We start from the raw sequence: 14,919 nt of genomic DNA on the forward strand, positions 1-14,919 counted from the left end.
ACCACTGCCCACTGCAAATTCTGCCCGTCAAGGTTAAGGCATCTAAAGGAGACGAGGTAATTCAGACATATGCATTCCTAGATCCTGGCAGCTCAGCCACATTTTGCACAGAATATCTCATGAGAAAGCTTAACCTGGCTGGAAGGAAAACTCAATTTCTTTTGCACACCATGGGACAGGAAAGCATGGTACTGACATTTACAGTTTCAGGACTGGAAGTATCTGCAATAAATCATAACACTTTCTATGAACTTCCAGAAACACTCACCCAGAAGAAGATGCCAGTAAATTATGATAACATCGTGACAAAAAGGGATTTGGACAAGTGGCCATATCTGTCAAAGGTCAAAACTCCCACTATTAAAGCTTCAGTGGACTTGCTAATTGGGAGCAATGCACACAAGCTGATGGAACCCTGGGAGATTATTAACAGCCATGGAAAAGGACCATATGCTATTAGGACGACGCTTGGATGGGTTGTTAATGGTCCATTACAGAGTGACGGATGCATCTTGAAGGAAGAGCGCATCACAGCTACAGTTAACAGAATTTCTGTATGCAGATTGGAGAGGATGCTAAGCGAGCAGTATAACCATGATTTCGCAGAAAGGGCGACCGAAGAAAAGGGGCTGTCAAGAGGATGAAAGGTTTCTGGAATCTATTGGAGGTTCTGTGATACTAAAGGATCATCATTACAGCCCGAAATGACCCTTTAAGAAGGACAATGTGTCACTGCCTAATAACTTTTACATAGCGAAGCAAAGCCTACTAGGTCAACAGTGGATCAATCGGTTAAGGGAACTGAGTGCCTTATCCAAGTTTAAAGTTGAGAGGTGTGTTAAACCACAAGGATTTGGAAACATTCTGCACGCACAGCTTCATCACTTCTCATACGCTAGCCAGTTGGGATATGGGACAGCTACATATCTCAGATTAAAAAACAAGAAAGGCGACATCCCTGTCGCATTCTTGGTGGGAAAGGCCAGAGTAACACCATTAAAGCCTGTTACCATACCCCGACTGGAATTAACTGCAGCAGTCCTGGCAGTACGTGTCGATCTGATGCTAAAAAGGGAGTTGAGGATCGCACTACAGGAGTCTGTCTTTTGGACTGACAGCACAACAGTAACCAAGTACATCAAGAATGAGGATAAACGTTTCCACACGTCCGTAACAAACAGGATAGCAGCTGTAAGAGAAGCAACCAGTATTCATCAATGGCGATATGTCAACTCTAAGGATAACCTTGCTGACGATGCATCAAGAGGCATGAGAGCCACAGGCTTCCATAACGACTGCAGGTGGATAAAGGGTCCAAGATTCCTGCATAAGCCAGAGGAGAACTGGCCAGCCAGTATAGCTGATGCTCCATTGGAAGCCGATGACTTAGAGGTAAAAAGAGAAGTTGTGGTGAATGTGGTCACCACAGAAAGTTTGCCTAATGCCACAGATGATCTTATCCCCTACTTTTCCGACTGGAGGAAGCTAAAAGTAGCTGTGGCATGGTTTCTTAAGATTAAGAGCCTACTTTTGAGAATGGCTTGTCAGAAAAAAGCCTACAAAACTCCCGATAGAACCAAACAGGATATTGTTTTACCAAGAGGACGAGCCCTATCAGTGGAGGACTTAAGAGATTCTGAACATGCCATTGTACGGTACTGTCAGCAGAAAAGATTTTAAAAGGAAATTGTTGACTTGTCTTCTGCAAAAGGCTGTGTAAGCAGGCAGAGTACGCTCTTGAAGCTGAACCCAAGTGTACAGGACGGGCTGTTTCAGGAAAGCGACTTATACATCAGAAAAAGATGGAGGCAAGTTCAGTATATCTCCGATCTCTTCTGGAAACGTTGGATTTGTGAGTATCTGCCCTTGCTGCAAGAAAGGCAGAAATGGAATAATAGGAAAAACAATCTAAAACCTGGAGACATTGTGATTATAATGGATCCATCTGCCCCACGGGGATCATGGCCCCTTGGAAGAGTGATCAAGGCACATGCTGACAAAGACGGGCTGGTACGCTCAGTGCATCTACAAACAAAGACAAGCATTGTTGAAAGACCTGTCACTAAGCTCTGTTTATTACACGAGACTGATAATCAGTAAATCATTTGTGGTCTAGATATTTGGACATTATGATTATCACTTGTATTCATGTTAATGATTATGTGGTTCCTTATTTTTTTCATTTTGAATTGTCATGTCTATATGCCATTAACAATTAGGGGCCGGTGTGTAGGAGCCATTTTAAGCACTTGTATTTGTTTGGGCACTAGGTGGCAGCATTGGGTAATCTACGATGCTGCTTATTTAAGTGGGAACCTTTCTGCAGGTGGGGGTGTTGCTGGTGGGAAGGTAAACACAGTTTTTGACCATTCATTGTTCATTGATTGTTCACTCAATTCTTACACCTAATGTTGGACAGAAAATGAAACACGTTTCTGTATGGATAAGCCACACTCGTGCATTGAGAAAGAGCGGTGAGCCCCGCAATTTGTGGACTTATTGAGCACTTTTAGTAATAAAAGAACAAAACAAGCAAAAGATGGCTTGGACTTGGATTTTGTGCATGAGTACGACAGCGACGACAACGCGTCAGGAAAGTTCCTAATAGCAATACTCCAGGCGCTTTAAGCAATAGGCTTAGCACTTTTACAGTATCTGTACACATTTTAAATCAATTTAATGGGTTTTATAGCAAAAATGGGCATTGCAAGGGAGACAATGCCATTTTAGAATAAACTTATAAAATCATGGTTCACAAAAAATGAAAGGACAAACCTGTCCTTAATCTGTTAATTTAATTATTGAAACTACTTGTAATGTTAAAGAAATATATTAATTTTGAGATGAATTAGGGTCACTCCAAATGACTTTTTTAAGGGTGTGTCCAAATAATTCCACTTTAAAAACACTAAAATCGCTTAATTTGGGTTTTTGCATAAATGCATGTGTACACTATTGTTAGAGCCAAATTCATTGTTTTCCCTGAAATGATCATTTTTTTGGTTAAGAGCAAAGTGGTAACTTTAAAGAGTACTAGTTTTGTTATAACGTAAAAGAAAGCTTTGTTAAATGCATACGTTCGTACCGTTAACTATAAAGTAGTTTGAGTTTGAGCTTCCAATTGAATAGCCACGTTATTATGATGCGGTAGTCAAGGCTTAATAAGCAGATTGAAGCCAGAGAAGTTGGAAGCGATGTAGTTTTTTGACGTGTAGGTGCATGTACGTGCAAAAGAGTGTTTTTTAAGTCATTAAAACCTGGTAAACATGAACTCGCCTCACTTGTGTTTCAAATACTAGTCGCTAGACTGGCTCAAAACGATGGTACAGAAATTAAGGTGAACAGAGTGCCATAACATTAGTCAAAAAACTCGCTAACGGAGCTTCGTTGGATCGCCTGGACGTACAAGCGATGTGATAAGCTTGCTGCAAGAGAAAAAAGCACAAGAGTTTCGACGCAAAAGCTTATAACAAGACTGGCGTTTCCTCACACAAGAAAAGGTACTTTCTTACTTTTGCTTTGGATAGTACGAAGAAACAAAGATTCTCTGGCACGTGAAGGTAAAGGAGTCCAGGGAAAAAAATTAAGGCGAAACGCTCTGCTCCAAGAACAGTAACGGGGATCTCCCCCGACAATTGAGCAAACTTGACGGCAAGTCTTAAATTAGTCAGTGTGGAGTTTGAGGATTTTTTTGAGAAGTTGTGGCGCATGTTTTTTCCTTTTAAAGAAGTCACCTGAATAGGAGGCTTGAACTAGCATGCAACTTGAGCTTTAAACTCCACAAAGTGAAAATGGCTGATGAAGAGGAGCAGACAAGTAAGAAAGATGCCTCAGAACAGGGAAGACCACGTAAGCTAACTGAAAAGGCTTCGGAGGAAAAACTGCAGAGGTGTATTGCATTGAGGAGACGCAAATCAGGAACACTGACAAGCAAGAAGCTGGAAAAATTAACAGGAAATGCTAAAAACGTCCAGAATGTGCATGATTTGATGGGAAATGATTTTGCATTATTGGTAAATGACTTTCATTGTTGCAATAAAGAAGTTATAAATCTTTTGGAAGAAGATGAAAAAGCATTTGACCAGCACACCTGGTTTGAACCTAAAATGGCAACAATCAGAGACTTTATGAAAACAGCCAAAACGTGGATAGCAAATGAACAGGAGTACATGCTACCACAACATGACAATGTGCATGAAGGACGGTCTGATGTTATGGATATGTTGCAAGAATCTGTTAGACCAAGTGACAGCATTTCACAGGCAGGGATCGGAAACGCTGAAAAGGCTAGTTTATGTAGTGCAAAAGAAAGTCGAGCATCAGCTGTGTCACGCGTTTCTTCTACCCGAGCAAGACAGGAGGCAGAGCATGCAGCCCTGCTGGAGCGTGCAGCAGCGTTAACCAGAAAGCAGGAGCTTGAATTCGAAGCGGCTAGAATCCAAGCAGAAAAAAAAAGTTAGAGCTGGAAACTGCGTTGGCTGAAAGTCAAGCGAGATTAAAGGTGCTTAAGGAGTATGGTAGTTCTGAAGACGTTTACAGTAGTCATGTATCAGTGCGAAAACTACCTTTTGGATCTGTAAAGAAGGAAAAGGTTAGCGTGATGACGCCGCTAAGCTACTGATAACATGCACGTTAAACCTCCAATGCAGCACCACCAAACATCACCGCTTTCTCATCCAGTTCCAAGTTATCAGCCTAACACTCAAATGGACAGAGGTGATGACATAGTTGCAGTCTTGCAAAAACAGAATGAAATCACAGACCTACTAGTAAAACAACAGCAGCTGTCTCAGCTGCCGATGAAGGACATTCCTGTGTTCAGAGGTGATGCTCTAGAGTACAAAGGCTTTATACGAACTTTCGAACATGCAATAGATAGAGGACTGACAATGAGCAGGATAGGTTATACTTCTTGGAACAGTTCACAGCCGGAGAACCTCAAGAGCTTGTTCGGACCTGCACTCACATGACACCTAGCAGAGGCTATTATGAGGCAAAGCGACTGCTACAAAAGCAATATGATCTCAACCGTCCAGTGTACAGTGTACGTGATATGTTTATTGTAAAAACGTAAAACATATCACGTTATAACGTGATACGTTTCACGTTTTTACAATAAAGTATCACGTGATAACGTGATAAGGTCCGATTTTTTTTTATTTGGGTGACAGTTCCACGCTTCCGTACTCAAGCGAGTATCCTTAAAGGAAAATTACAACCCCATTTCCATTTTCTACTTTGTTCATATTTTTACTGCCACACTTTTACATGAGCCAAAAGACTTTCTGCTGGCACTCCATTCACCCATCCTAGGTGGTGTTGTGGTTGACAAGTTCTCATCTTAGCCATGATCCTCTCTCTCCATATATATATATATATATATATATATATATATATATAAAATGGCTGTCAAATAAAGCATTAATGGGGGTAACTAAGTTCCTCTATATCTTTAATGCAATTACAGCCCCATACATCTGTTAATTTTCTGTTATGATGACAATGGGACATGGAGAGGCGAGATGGAACAGTTGAGCCAGCTGGCTCTGTGGATGGATAGAGAATAAACATATAAATGGAGCAACCCATGGACTCCTCCCTCCTAAAAAATGAATGTATTTTAACATCCACTCTTTTACCGGTGAGAGGGTTCCACACCTGTACTTTTCCTGTATTTTTTTATTTTATTTTTTAATTATCCAGGGTTTTGCACCAGCGTGTGTTTGCCCTAGTGGATTTCTGGTTGTCTCAGTGTTTGTGCAGCTGCTGCTTCCTCCCTCTCCTCTCATGTTGTTTTGTGAATCATGATGGCTGTCATTGATCAGCAGATCAGCTGCGTTTGTTTATGGTTCAGTTGAGAAAGAGGAAACTCACACAATCACATATTTACCCAAAAGTATTGATTTTGGAAGGACTCTTCTCAAACACAGTAGTTGTCTGGTGGTAGACAGAATTAAACTTCAGCTGTGCAGGGGCGGGTCTAGAAAAGTTTAGATGGGGGGCCAGGCAGGGGCACTGACCAGGAAAAAAAGGGCACAAATGAGACTTTTTTTAGGTCTAGATTTTATGAAATATTGAACTAATTATTACAACTAAGGTGATTGTCTAATGTAAAAAAAAAGTGAAGACAAACTATAAAACAAACAGCTAATGATCTATTTTGTTTACTTTGGGTGATGCTGCTGTAGGAGTTTTATCACTGCTGCACAAACACTCACTCTTAAATGATAAAAGGGAAAACCTGCTGCTTTTATCCATACCATCAGTTTTATTAGAGTTTCTTCATCAGTGCTGGCTGTTTAACTTCAGTCTGCTGGTTTTATGACAAAAATGGTCATGGAGACATATATGAATTCTGAATTATGATCTAGAACATGTTGGAAATTATTTAGAACAACATATAAAAGTTCATTACATGTTGCATTTACTGACCCGTGTACATCTGACATTTACCCAAGAGAAGGTCAGTTAACACTTAATATGTGTAAGCATTGGCTCATTCTGTTGATTCAATATAATAAAAACTGGCATAGTTGCAAATGGTGATTAATCATGATTAATGTGCAAGCTGTGATTAATCTGACTGAAAATGTTAATAATTTGACAGCCTTAATGTTGGAGGAAAGCACAAAGAGTGTTACAGATTTATCATGAAGATCCTCAGTATGGATCAGTATTCCATAGTATGAGTCTTATGTTGACAGTTTAGTGTAAACTGAACTGTCACATCATATTAATTTCTAAAACCTGATGTCTGACCTCAGAGTCTGCAGTCTACAATGTGGACTCTCAAGAAAACCGCATAGCTTCTTCCCTCCTGAATCCTGAAGATTGTTTTTACTCAGGTCCAGTTCTCTCAGATGGGAGGGGTTGGACATCAGAGCTGAGACCAGAGAAGCACAGCTGACCTCTGACAACCGGCAGTCCCTCAATCTATATTTACAAAAGAAAAGTTGTGAGCTGAACAGCACACAGGTTAAAACCATTGAACAGAGCCAAATAATTAGTTATTATTATCGATAACCACACACTTCTCTTTGCAATTTACCTTCATTTAATTTAATTACAATAATGACATTGTGATTTCAGCTCTTAAACTTTGCAGCCTCATTCTGTTTTCTTATAAGAAAAATCATATATATGCATATAAAATAACTACATATTTATCACACACACTAAATATTGAATACAGTAAAATATATTTAAAGTTGTAATATTATCTAAGTGATGTGAATTTTTTTAAATTGTTGAATCAATTTTAGAAATAAATTTTAAAACAAAGTAAAATATTATTGTAGTAAATCACAGAACAAAACAGATTTTGGTCTGCTAAAATCTGTCATGGTCTATGGGTTTTTGTTCAGTAGTTTATTGTTTTACTCTTCTGTAGGTTTTCTTTGTCACGGTCCTGTCTGGTTTCCTGTTTTATTTAGTAGATTTTCCCTTGTGTATTCTGTTTGGCTTGCTGTTTCTGTGCACTAGTGCACCTGGTCTGATTTGCTCATTCACCTGTTCCTCATTAGTCCTCCGGTGACAGACATCACCGGACAGACATCACACTCTAACATATACTGATATTATTCAGTCCGAGACTGAGAAATATTGGTTTATCATATTCACTTTGAGACACAATCACACCACCATCCGTCCTTAAAATGTGTCTACTTCCCTTTAAGAATTAGGTAGACGTAAAAAGACAGGGACAAAATTCTCAACGGCAACTTCAGAGTCTCGCACGCAGTTTTGTGCTTCATATCTGTGGACAGGATGTTTGCAAAAGAGCTTCTATTATTTTCCACAAATACAAATCTTTTTTTTACAACCATGCAAATCCTTTTCTGCACATTCGCAAACGTGAATTTTTTGGGCAGATTTATTTTGCAGGAGCTTCATTTACAAATACAAAATGAAATTATTTGCGAACATTCATTTACAGTTGCAAAATCTTTAAGACTTTATATTTAGCCCATACATGCCGTGTTGTCTGATCTTGTCTCTGTCGGGTTCACCCAGGTATAGTGACTACAAACTTTGTCACTGAGAGGAGAGCACAGGGGTCTGTCTGACACGCTTAATCCAAAGACAATCCAGAGTCTTTGCTGCAGTTAAAGGGTGTTTATTGTATATAGTTGGACTTATCAGATGTTACATGTTACCTTATTAGTAAAACCCTTTGGGGTAAACTTTTAGGGGTAAACTTTTAGCGGTCAACAGAAAATATCGGCACCCTGCCTCCACTCTCACTCTCTTTACCAAGCAAACAGAAAAACACAGGTAGACACAGGTGATATTAATTAGACAATCACTCAGCTCCAGTCACACACACACCCCCAAACACACACACCCTAGTGACAGGAAATAGAATAACACATCCTTGCCTCTACATTCCGTCCCCTAATTATTATAACATAATAATTACCGAATAATAAAATCAATATGGAATAATTAATCATAGAATATATGCAAAGAAAAACATAGATGATACAAATATGAGGATAGTCCATTTTCAATGTATTTGTAAGAGAAGGTTCTTCACATGTCTCCAAGTGTCTCTAGAGCAGAAATTCCTGAACTTAATAGAACATCATCTGTCCCACATAATGTTCAGAATCAAGTCATGTCAAAAAAAAAAAAAAAAAAGTAATCCATTAGGGATCCGCGGCTTCCTGAAGCAGACACATCTTCGTGACAGGCCTGTCGAGACAGCTTGTCCTGGTCTTGATCTTAACTTGACTAACGAGTTCTCTTTTATCTTGAACAGTTGTGATGACTCTCCCCATGATCCAGGAATTGCGGGGTGCAGAGTCATCCACAACAAGCACAATGTCTCCAGGAACAAAGTTGCGCTTGATTTTGTTCCATTTTTGGCGCTCCTGCAGCTGTGGTAGATATTCCTTTGTCCATCTTTTCCAAAACAGGTTGGACATATACTGTACTTGTTTCCATCTACGTACAGCATACACATCCTCCTTTTGAAAGACACCAGGTGGAAAAGATGGCTGACCTTTAAGGAGAAGAAGACGGTTGGGAGTCAGAGCCTCTAGGTCATTAGGATCTGTGGACGCCTTTGTAATTGGTCTGCTATTGAGAATAGCTTCAATTTCACATAGCACAGTGTGGAGACCATCATCATCCAGAGTTTGTACTTTTAGAGTAGAGTTAAGAACTTTTCTGATTGAACGTATTAATCTTTCCCAAGCTCCCCCGTGATGGGAACCACTTGGAGGATTAAACTTCCACTTTATTCCTTTCTGCAAGAGTTCATTTCTGCAAGAGTTCATTGTGTATCTGAGACTGATTCCACTGTTCCAATGATCTTTTCAACTCTCGATCAGCACCGACAAAGTTGGTCCCATTGTCTGAGCAGAGCTCTTTGACCTGTCCTCTTCTTGATATAAAGCGACGTAGGACGTTGATGAAGGAATCTGTCTCCAATGATACAGCTACTTCGATGTGCACGGCTCTTAGAGCTAAGCAGGTGAATATCACTCCATATCTTTTTACTTTAGATCTGCCACGCTTCACTTCAAATGGACCAAAACAATCAACTCCCACTGAGGTGAATGGTGGTTCATCTGGGGAAATTCTGTTGAGTGGTAAGTCTGCCATCTGTTGGCTGGCTGGTACTGCACAAACCCGTCGGCATACAACACATTTGGTCAAGATCTTACTTATAGCTGCACTGGCCCCGGTAATCCAGTATTTTTGGCATAGCCGTGCTGACATGTGAGCTCTTCCACCATGGCCAACTTCTTGGTGAACTTGTCTCAGTATGAGGTCAGAGATATGCAGGTCTTTGGTCAATATCACTGGGTGCTTTGATTCTTCAGGCATTGCTGCCCTACTGAGTCTTCCACCGACCCTCAAGATGCCATTATCAATTGATGGGTTCAATTTGTATATATGGCTTGTCCGTTTTACATTCTGATTCTTTAGGAGACTAGAAAACTCCTCTAGGAATCTTTTCCTTTGACACAATCCAATTATTCTCAGCTCTGCCTCTCTCCAAAGTGAGAGAAACATGGAACAAATCCTTGACACTCTGAAGCTGAATATCCTTCTGCTGTTTCTCATCTTTCTTTGAATGTGACAACAGCACCTTGACCTCCTTCCTCTTCTTCCATAAGTCCAAGAGTTTATTTTTTAATCTTAACACCCAAGCCATCACTCTTCTCAAATGGTTCCAGGATGAAGTACAGTCAATCAGTTGAGAAACTGAGTCAACTTCCTCTTTGGCTAAAACAACATTAGCCAAAACATTCCTTTTGACTTCAGGATCATCTTGTTCCGATAGTTCTTTTGAGCTGTCTGGGTTTTTAGGCCACTGGTCCTCTTCCAGCAGAAATTGTGGGCCACATGCCCATTGTTTATCCTTCAGAAATGACTTCACTCAAAGTCCCCTTGAAGCAATATCTGCTGGATTAGACATAGCGCTCACATATCTCCACTGAGCTGCATGAGATGCTTTAAGGATCTCAGAAACCCTGTTCGCCACAAAGGTTCTGAACCTCGATATTTCATTTGTAATGTACTTTAGCACTGAAGTGCTGTCCGTCCAAAAGACAGCTTCTAGCAATGGCATTTGCAGCTCTTTTCTCAACAATCTATCCATGCGTGATGCTACTACTGCTGCTATTAGCTCCAATCTGGGAATGGTGATTGGTTTTAATGGTGCCACCCTAGCCTTTCCCATGACCAGGATAGTGTGTAGCTTTCCATCAGTGTTGCGCAACAGCAGGTAGGTAGCTGTTCCATAACCCACCTCACTTGCGTCAGCAAAATGATGTAATTGGGCAGAAGCTACAGTGCCAAAGTTCTCAGGCTTAAAACATCTGCTGACCTTGAAATCCTCAAGTAGATGAAGCTCCTGTAGCCAGTTTGTCCATTCCATTGCAATTGGTGTGGGTGCAACTTTATCCCACCCAATACCTTTCTTACACAAATCCTGCAAGATCAGTTTGGCTTTCAGCACAACTGGTACAAGCACACCAAGAGGATCATATATAGAACTGACCACAGACAAGATTCCTCTACGGGTCAAAGGTCGATCTTGGATTGAAATTTTGAATCTGAATGCATCTGATTGCACACACCATTGCACTCCTAGTACTCGCTCAACAGGGAGTGGGTCACAGTCTAGATCCATCTCCTTTACATCCACTGCCCTCTTGTCTTCTGGAATAGCAGCCAACACATTTCGACTATTACTTATCCACTTCTTTAGCTGGAATCCACCTCTTGCACAAATGGCTTTAAGGTCGTGATAAAGATTGATGGCCTCAGACTCAGAAGGAACAGAGACAAGACAGTCATCCACTTAAAAGCTGTGCTTAATGGTATCCACCACCTGCTGGCTGAAGGAGTTGCTATTATCTGCTGCACATCTTCGCAGAGCAAAGTTCGCACAGCTTGGCGATGATGTCGCCCCAAACAGATACACACATCCTGTACTCCTCCATGGGCTGAGAGAAATCCCCATTTGGCCACCATAGGAACCTCAGGAGGTTACAGTCTTCAGCTGGAACACGCACTTGATGATACATGGCCTCTATATCAAAACAATGGGTTCTTTTCTGAAGCGAGTCATGACACTGATCAATGAGCTGGTAAGATCGGGTCCCTGTAGCAGCTGTGCATTCAACGATGTACCCTGGAATGATGCAGCACAATCAAACACCACTCTGATCTTTTTCTTTTTTGGGTGATATACACCATGATGTGGAATATACCAAATGTTGCTACTGTTACATGCCAGGTCTTTAATAGGCACCTTTACAGCATAACCGCAGGAAATGATGTAGTGCATATAGGCGGTGTAATCTGCATGAAATATGGCATCTCGTTGGAGCCTTCTTTTCAGACTCAAGGCACGTTGCTCTGCCAACTTGCGGTTATCAGGCATGTATATGTTTCCCTTCTTTAAAGGCAAACCAATGGTGTAGTGACCATCCACCAGCTCAATAGAGTTTTTCACCTTTTCCATAAACTGGCAATCTTCTCTTGACAGACCCAGTTCTTCATTGCTGCATTCAGGGAATTCTAGACGGAACTGCTGCTTCCACAGTTCATCCACCACAGAGATGCGGTTAGCAGTGATGCTAGGTTGCTTCAAGTCTGCATCACCAGACATTGGTCCATTTACAGTCCATCCCAACAATGTCTGAACAGCATATGGTCCTCCATCTTCACTTGGAATCACATTTATTGGTTCTAGTGCTCTTGGTGCGTTCAAGCCGATCAAAAGCTCAACATCTGCATTGATTTCAGGTAGGTGCACCCCTCGCAAATATGGCCACCTGACCAAATCCTTCTCTCGTGGTATGTTGCTCCTGCACACAGGCATTTTCTTCTGTGTAAAGACATCTGGCAAGTCACAATAGACGTCACTTTCCAGGCCAGCTACCTCCAGGTCTGATACAACGCAACTTCCCACAAGCTTTTCCTGACCCATAGTACGTAGAAGAATTTTAGTTCCTCTTCCTGATACGTTCAGCTTGTTCATGAGACTTGATGTACAAAAGGTGCCAGAACTGCCTTGGTCCAGAAAGGCATAAGTTTCCACAGTTTTATCACCCTTTTTAGATTTAACCTTGACTGGTACAATGGAGAGCTTGCAGCCATGATCACCGGCCCCAGTGAGTCCACTGCTTTGCACCGCCGTCACTGAGGTGCTCACTGCTGAGTTTGTATCCGTCACACCTGCTTGAATTTAATTTTGATCCTTATTCTTTGGGTGAATGTAAAGCATGCTAGGATGTCTTGTTCCACATGTTTTACATGACATTCTCCTCCTGCAGTCCTTACTTATGTGCCCTATGCACAGACAGCCAAAGCAGACTCCATGTTCTCTCAGAAAAGCGATCTTTTCATTATGTGTTTTCTTTCCCAATAGAAAACACAACTCTAATGCATGTTCACCCTTGCAGTATAAGCAGGTCCCTTTGTTCTGTGGCACTCCTTTTTTAAAATGGGCCTTTCCATTAACTGCTGCTACTGTGGTTGCAAAACTACTTCTTTGGTTTTGTGTGCGATGCTGGTAGTTATCTGTCCTGCCATCTTTGATTTGCATTGTCTTTAAAGTGTCCTGTATATTACCAAATATAGGGTCTGCTACAATTTTTACTTGGCGCTCAATGAAATTCACAATGTCAGAGAAATTAGCTCTACGGTGATGGGTCTCTTGAATATCACAGGCTACTGATCTCCATTTGTCTCTTAGCTTGTACGGTAATTTCTTGATCACCATCAGCATGTTCACAGGCATGTTAATCTCAGACATGTACTCTATGTCATCCATCGCATTACAACATCCTCTTAAGAAGAGACCATAAGCTTGGAGAGACTTTACATCCTCTGCTTTCACCATAGGCCATGAGATTACTTTGTCCAAATAAGCTGAAGCAATCCTTTGTTCATTCCCAAAATGTTGTTGTAACAATGCCTTTGCCTTTTGATATCTTCTGTCTGCAGGCATTTGTTGACAGCTTCGAACAAGTTCTTGTGGTTCTCCGCTTGTGTATTGAGCCAAAAAATGCAGACAATCTCCATAATCCTCCATCCTTCCTTCTACATTGTGCTCAAAGGCTCGCATAAAGGCATGATAGTGAAGAGGATCTCCATTAAACATCTGGATTTCCCATTTTGGCAAATTAGAAATGTTATGTTGTTGTGCTAGAAGAGTGGAGATTTCATTTTGCCTTGCAATTATAGATAGCAAGTTGTTACTGTCATTTATGACTGGCACCTGAGTATGTGTAGGATCTGCAGCTTGAGAAAAAATTGAAACATCATTCATTATATTAGGAGCCGTCAGGGGCCCAGATGGTCTGTGCTGAGCTAATTGAGATCCAGCGTTCCCTTCTTTTGGCTTTGTTAGATGAGACTTGAGTTCAATATGACCGTCTTGCACTCCTTGATCACCAGGCATAAATGGATCAACCTCGGAATTAAGAACAGCATGACCCCCACTGGCCATGTAGGATTCCATGCCATCTGATTACTTCTGCTGCTTTTCACACTGCTTCCTGAGAGTCTTAGAACATCCATCTTAGCCTGAGCAGCTATCTCCACTTCAAGCTCAAATCTCTCTTTCCTTTTCTTTATTTCCTCCTCTTGATGATCCAGCTCTTGTTTTTGTTTGAGTAATTTCTGTCGAGCAAGAAGAGCAGCTATTTCAGCCTCTGCTTTGACACGTGAAGATGAAACAGAAGAGGTTGAACTTCTTGCAGTCCTTGTTTCTGATCCATGTTTCCTGCTTCCAACATTTGAAATGCTGTCATTTGGTTAAATATCATCTTGTACCAAGTTTTTTAGTTTTTCAGACAAGTCATCCTGTCCCACATCTGATGGCATCTTATCAACCTCAGACTTGGTCAGTGGCAAGCTTGAAGGGTTTTTACATTCCTTGTCATTTTGTAGTGTTTCCACAGTGTCGGTTGTTGCATGTCCTGAGACTGGTCTCTTAGTTTCAGAGATCCATCATGTCACATCCTCAATAAATCCCTTGTTGTATTTATTGATGCTTCCAAACCACTCATTTTGTTTATCTTTTTCTTCCTGAGGATTATCTTCATCAATGACCCATGCAGAGAAATAGCTTCTTCATTCATTTGCATTAAAATGTCCAGTTGAGATTCCACCTTTGAAACATTATCATCAATATCCATGAGCTCCTTTAAAGCAATGATGACCCCCTTTATTTTATTCACTTTTGCTTGGTGTTCCTTTTGAAGCTTCTCCATTTTAGACACCAAAGCTTTTACAGTGGGAATGATTTTTCTTTTGACAGTTTCAATGTTATGTGTTTCATCCACATGTGAACCAGCCTTTGATCCACTCATATTGAAACCCAGCAAACAGAAGCATGCATCACAAACTCAGAGAGCAATTGTACACATCCAGTTCAGCATCATCAATCCA

At 40.9% G+C, this 14,919-nt stretch overlaps 2 protein-coding genes across 46 annotated transcripts in view; one reads left to right on the forward strand and one right to left on the reverse strand.

Moving 5' to 3' along the window:
• LOC121628724 (NACHT, LRR and PYD domains-containing protein 12-like) overlaps positions 1-14,919 on the reverse strand; it is a 2,607,341-nt gene that overhangs the window by 1,991,475 nt on the left and 600,947 nt on the right. The gene's annotated exons all lie outside the window — the stretch shown is intronic.
• Positions 1-14,919, forward strand: part of LOC121628726 (NACHT, LRR and PYD domains-containing protein 14-like) — an 829,387-nt gene that overhangs the window by 624,820 nt on the left and 189,648 nt on the right. The window lies entirely within an intron of this gene.

Source organism: Melanotaenia boesemani, chromosome 18 (assembly GCF_017639745.1).
Source record: "Melanotaenia boesemani isolate fMelBoe1 chromosome 18, fMelBoe1.pri, whole genome shotgun sequence".
In the NCBI taxonomy this organism is placed as follows: domain Eukaryota; kingdom Metazoa; phylum Chordata; class Actinopteri; order Atheriniformes; family Melanotaeniidae; genus Melanotaenia; species Melanotaenia boesemani.